Genomic DNA, 5942 nt, shown 5'->3' with positions numbered 1-5942 from the left:
AGTTTTGCCTCTCTTAAAATCTGTAGAAAATTAGGAATTAAATGGTAGATGACATTTGTATAATTCAAAGACTCCCTTAAAATCCAAGTTCATAAGACATTCTACCCATAGGAAGTATCCTGCAAGAGGAATGTGCTACTGTCTATGCCCACCATATTTCTCACCTCTTTGAGATCCATACAACATTCTAAATCCCTGGTTCTCCAGGTGTAATTCCTGCACCAGCAGGATCACATCACCTGGAAACTTGCCAGCAATGCAAATTCTTGGGTCTCTAGTCCAGTTCTATGGAATAGGAAACTCTGAGGGTGAGAGCCAGTGATGGAGCTGTTTAAACAAGCCCTTCAGGTGTTTCTGATGTACTATCAAATTTGAGATTGTTTGTCCTTATTATATTCTCCACCTCAGCACTAGCTTTCTGATATTCAGTGCTGTCTGAAGGCCAACAGCATTGGCATCACCTGAGAGCTTGTGAGGACAGCTTTGCAAGAACAATTTTGGTGAAGAGGTAGAGGAGAAAACCTGATTAGAAGGTGTTCAGGAGGTAATGAGAGGAAAGAAATCAAAGGCAGTAAACACAGAACAGCTTTTCCCGGAATTTTTTCTGTAAAGGAGGGAAGAGAAATGGGATGTGATAGCTACAGGGAGACATGGGATATAGAGGGGTAGGTATTTCTGCTGGCTTGGTTCACATACTGTTGGGAAAACAGAAATGAGTTAAACTGATAATGTAGGACAAAAGGAGCAGATTGCTAGATCAATGTCCTTGAGCAGGTGGGAGCAGATGGGAATGCATACACAGGTGGAGAGATTGACCTTAGCCAAGAAGAGGGCAATTAATTCTTCCACTGTACAGAAGGAAATGCCATAGAGACAGCACAGCTGCAGGCAAGTGGGTAGATGTGGAAAAGCTTGTAGAAGTTATTGATCATTTCCATTTTTTCTGTGAAATAGAAAGCAAAGTCAGTAATGGGAAGTGAGAATGAAAGATGTATAGGTGGTTTGAGGAGAGAGAAGGGGGCATGAAAATATTGTCAAGGAGAATGGGGAAGTGAATGAACAGATAGAATAAGACTGCAGGGCAGTATTAAGGCCCACCTGAGATACTGATCGCCTCACATTGAAACTCCTGAGGCTGGACGTGAGTTGACGTGAGTTTATCTCTAGCCACATTAACCGTGGGAGTAACTTTGACAATGGAGAACATTGAAGCTACTAGGGACAATAATAGAGTAGAAGTATAAGCAAAAGGTGATTATAATTACTATAACGATTATCAGGAAACTTAAGCTGAATGAGGAGGACACAAAAGTCAAAAAAAGGGGTGAGAAAAAGCAAAAATGAGATAGAAACCACAGACGTAGATACTGGTGCTGTCTAATACTTGTTGGAGTTGAGATAATAGAGGGAGGGACCTGTGAAAGTAGAAGATGGTGGTCATGGGGTGGAATCCCTGAGACTGAGGTTTGTGGAGTAGCTACAGGGCTTAGTAATGGTAAGGTCTAGGGTAGGACCCTGCAATGAATAGCTAAGGTGGTGGTGGGGGATAAGACATTGAATGGGAGGAACTCAAAGAACCAGGGGAGTAGAGTTTTTAGAATGATCATGTATGTGTGTGTTAGTTTTCTATTGCTGCTGTAACAAGTTATGACACATGTAGTGGCCTAAAACAACACAAATTTACTATCTTATTATTTGACAGGTCAGAAGTCTGACGAGGATCTCGTGAGGCTAAAATTGAGGTGTTGTCAGGGTTTGTTCCTTTCTGGAGGCTCTAGGAGAGAATCCTTTTTCTTTCCTTTATCAGCTTCTAGAAGCTTCCCATGTTCCTTGGCTCATGGGGTCTCTCCATCTTTAAAGCCAGCAAAGTGGTCCAGGTCTTTCTTATGTCCTGTCACTGTGACATTGCTTCCATCATCACATTTTCTCTGGCTCTGATTCTTCTGCCTCCCTCTTCCACATTTAAGGACTCTTGTGATTACATTGGGCCTCTCAGATAATCTGGAATCATTTCCTTTTTAGAAGGCCAGCTGATAAGCAACCTTAATCCATCTGCTTACCTTTGTCATAGAATGTAATATGCCTTTCTCTGATTTCTTAAAATATATTTTGTTGGTTTTTATATTCCTCTGTTGTAAAATGCCTGGTCATACTCTCTGCCTATTTTTTTCTATTGAGGTTCTGTCATGTTCTTGTTAACATGTAGGAGTTTCTTATATGTTCTGGATATTATTCCCTTGTCTGTTTTAGTCATATCAAAAACCTTCTCCCAATTCTATCATCTGTATATTGACTTTATTCATGGTGTCTTTTGTTAAATAGAAAGACTGAACTTTAATGTAATCAAACATATCTTCTTTTTTATTCCTATAGGTATATGCATTTGGGGTCTTATTTCAAAAATAGTTTCCTACCTCCAGGTAACATAGATGTTCTTTTATATTGTCTTCCATTAACTTTATGTCTTTGCCACCACAGTATAGATTAATCCATCTGGAGGCCATTTTGTATGTGGTATTAAGCAGGGCACCAGTTTTATTTTTCTCTAATAGTGAGTTTGTTTTACCAGTGCCAACACTGAATAGTTTCTCCTTTTCTTCATGGTGTCTACTGCCATGATAGTAAGTTTCCATTTATACACTGGTCTCTCTTGAATTCTAAATTAAAATTCATTACTGTATTTGTCTGTTCTTGTGCAAAAACCACACTAGAAATTTTCGGTAAGCCCATCTCAAATTTTATCAAATATACTACTATAATCCATGTCCAGCATATTTGAGATTAGATTAGGAACTCTCACCCTACAAATATGAACTAAGATATCACTTTAATATGCCAATAGATGTTGAAAAAGAAAAGCAAAGAAAAAGAAAAGCAAAGAATTGCTTGCCAACAGTGCTCAGAAGTCATTAATGTATTTATTCATTTTCTCACTCATTCAACAAGTATTTATTAAGTATCTACTATGAATCAGGATCATGATAGTGTCGGTAATACAAGGATGAAGCAAAAAAAAGTACAGATTACTCCAGCCATAAAAATGTCATCTTTGGTGAAAAACAAATGTTAATCAAATAACTGCTCAAATAAACTTAACATTGTAACTGTGACAAGTGCTCTAAATGAGAGACAATGGTGGACCCAGGAAAATTTGACCTGGTAGGAAAGAAAATAAAAGTAGGATGGGTCGGAGTTTACCAGACCAGAGGAATGGAAGAAGGTGTCAGGCAGAGGACAGAATATGTACAAGACACTTGTAGGAGAAGGAGCTTCACGAGTGTGAGGGTTTGAAAACAATACAGATGTATTTGTGTACAGCAATATTTAGAGGCCAAGCAATATTTAGAAGTCAGATAGAGCAGAAGGAGCCAACCAGAAAGAATGCATAAACATAGCCAGCACAGGGAAGAAGAAAACCAGAGTGTTGCAGTCAAACAAGCCAAGAGCATATATATTCCAGATCATTTTATTTCACAAAATAGTGAGTTTCTCTAGGTCCATTTAAGAAGAGAGTAACATTTCATAATCCATGAAAAGATATTAACAAATAATTTTTATATTGGTAATTTTTTATCCTTAGAGGACATAGTTCATATTTTATTTGCACTTACTCTGCAATTCACCTTCTCTCTTCTTTCTCAGACAAATCAACATGATGTAAATCTCAGGCGGAGAGTACTTCTTGTCCTACCTAGTAATTTTATATTCCTTAAGCGCTTTCCTGGAGCAACATCCTTTCCATCTTATTCACCATTGCACTTCCAGTGCCCAGAACAATGCCTAAGACATAGTAGGTGCTCAATAAATGCTTGTTGAATCAGTTAATTAGTAAAGCAAATGAATGAAAGTTTTGTTGTTTTAAGGATACATTTTTTTATATAGCACTCCTGGGGGGCTCCTGTCAGCAGCATCTATTAAAGGCAGACCAGGCTGAACTGTCTCCAGCCGTTTCCACCACAATTGCCTCGGAATTCATCCACTGGCTTTCTTTATTGATGGTCTGCTAAAAGAAAAGTACTGGAATAAGAATTAATTTATAGTTTATTTTATACTCTACCCTGATTAAAAAATACTTTAAAATGTAATAGAAACTGCATTTGATTAGTACACTATGTTTCATTGAGGCCAATTTTGAAAAGTAAACTACAAAGAAATATGTGCAGCATTGCAAAAGTAAATATTTTATTTATTGGGAAAGAGAAAATGTTAAAAACTTTTCTCACATTGAGGACCCCTTTTTAAAATTTGGTCCAAATTTTCAGAAAGTACACAAGTGACACAAACTGCAGCATCTCATCTTAGTGTTGCACAGTTAACTCATTTTGTGCCGGACAAAATCTGGGGTTGGTGTGGAAGGGAAGGAGGTTGAAGGATTTGGGAGTGGTGCGTGAATTGGCACTAGCATTCAGCCAGGGACCAGGACAGACAGCCACTTGAGGAGAGGTGCTGGAAGAACAGGAAATCAGGAGCTGTCGTAAGGACGAGGCGAATGTGTCACAGAGATGTGGTAGTACAGTGAGGGGAAGAGAGATGCCCGTAATAGCTGACACTTAGGGAGCACTTGGAATGTGCCAGGCTTTGTTCTGAGTGTCTTTCATGCATCACATCATTTAATCCCTGCAACAACTATAAGAGGTAAAGAATTGTGCTCGTTTTATTGTGACAAGCAGATGTTTCTCTTTCTACTCCCACCTATAAAGTAACTAGACAATGTCCTTTAATCTTATTTTTTTCCCCCAATTGGGTCTATGTTTCCCTTGCTTTTGAGTTCCATTTGGTCATATGCCATGCCAAGATGGATTCACCCTAAAGATCACATCTGCCCATGTGGGTTACCCCTCCTCAGGGTCTGGCAGTGGGGACTGGCAGGAAAGCTGAAGCCCAGGGAGAGCTGTCTCTGTATGCATGCCAGTGCGTAAGGGAGTTTTTTTTCTTTTTCCTTTTACTTAATATCTTTAGTTTCGGCCTCTGCAATTAGAAAACTGTGAAGTTAGGCTACACAGATTTGGCCCATGGACCTTCGGTTGCAGATTGTTCATTTCTTTAAGGACTGCTCTGATGCTCACTTTCTATGTTGTGTCCGAAATGAAGACCCATTTCCAGCCAAGGTTCTTCAAAATCTGTCACAAGCAGTCTAAATAGTTTAACTTTAGATGTGGAAAGTACCACAGACAGCATCCAGTATTACTTTGATTATCTTAACAAATGAGGATGCTGAGACCTGGCAGATGACTTGAGCAACATAAAGGAAGTTGCTCCTTACTTTTGGCCTTGGGCACCTTTTACTATGCAGCAATGGAAAATCAGTTCATGTCAGCAGAATCACATCCATAGGCAGAAGATATTCTTCAAAAAAAATCACACCTACCCACATTTCATTGCCTCTTTAAATTTGTGCCCCTTGTTTCAAACCTGTTTTATAGAGGAATCCATTTCAGCGACCATATCTAATCTAAATACATTAAATAACTTGGTCCGCTTATTTAGAGTGAGTAGTTTATATTTTATTCCGTTGTTTAAAAATTTTTCATGATGAAATGGACAACAAAAATCATGGTTTTAATCGCCTCAATCAGTTACCAAGTGTGAAAGATGAAAATAAATATCTAAGATGAATTCTTGTCAAATTGCTCTTCCCGCCCTTTTCCGGAATGAGGAAAAACACGAGCCACCCTTAAGGCATTAAAGGTTAAAGAGTAGAGCAGAATTTGGAAATGCCCTATTGTCAAAGGCTATGATAATAGTCTGAGTAGATTTCTAGAACCTGAAACTAGCTTGCTTCTCTGTCCTCTGAAAAGCTTCACGCTAGAGATCATGATGTCATCATGAATAGGATTAGGTGTGTTTATGAAATCACTGCTGGAAAAACATGGGTGTTTAAAAATATGGAAAAGGAAGGCCGTCAACTGCAGTCTCACGCTGATGACCCAGGCTTATTTTAC

Source organism: Lemur catta, chromosome 16, assembly GCF_020740605.2.
Source record: "Lemur catta isolate mLemCat1 chromosome 16, mLemCat1.pri, whole genome shotgun sequence".
NCBI lineage: Eukaryota > Metazoa > Chordata > Mammalia > Primates > Lemuridae > Lemur > Lemur catta.
Note: the sequence above shows the minus strand (reverse complement) of the source record.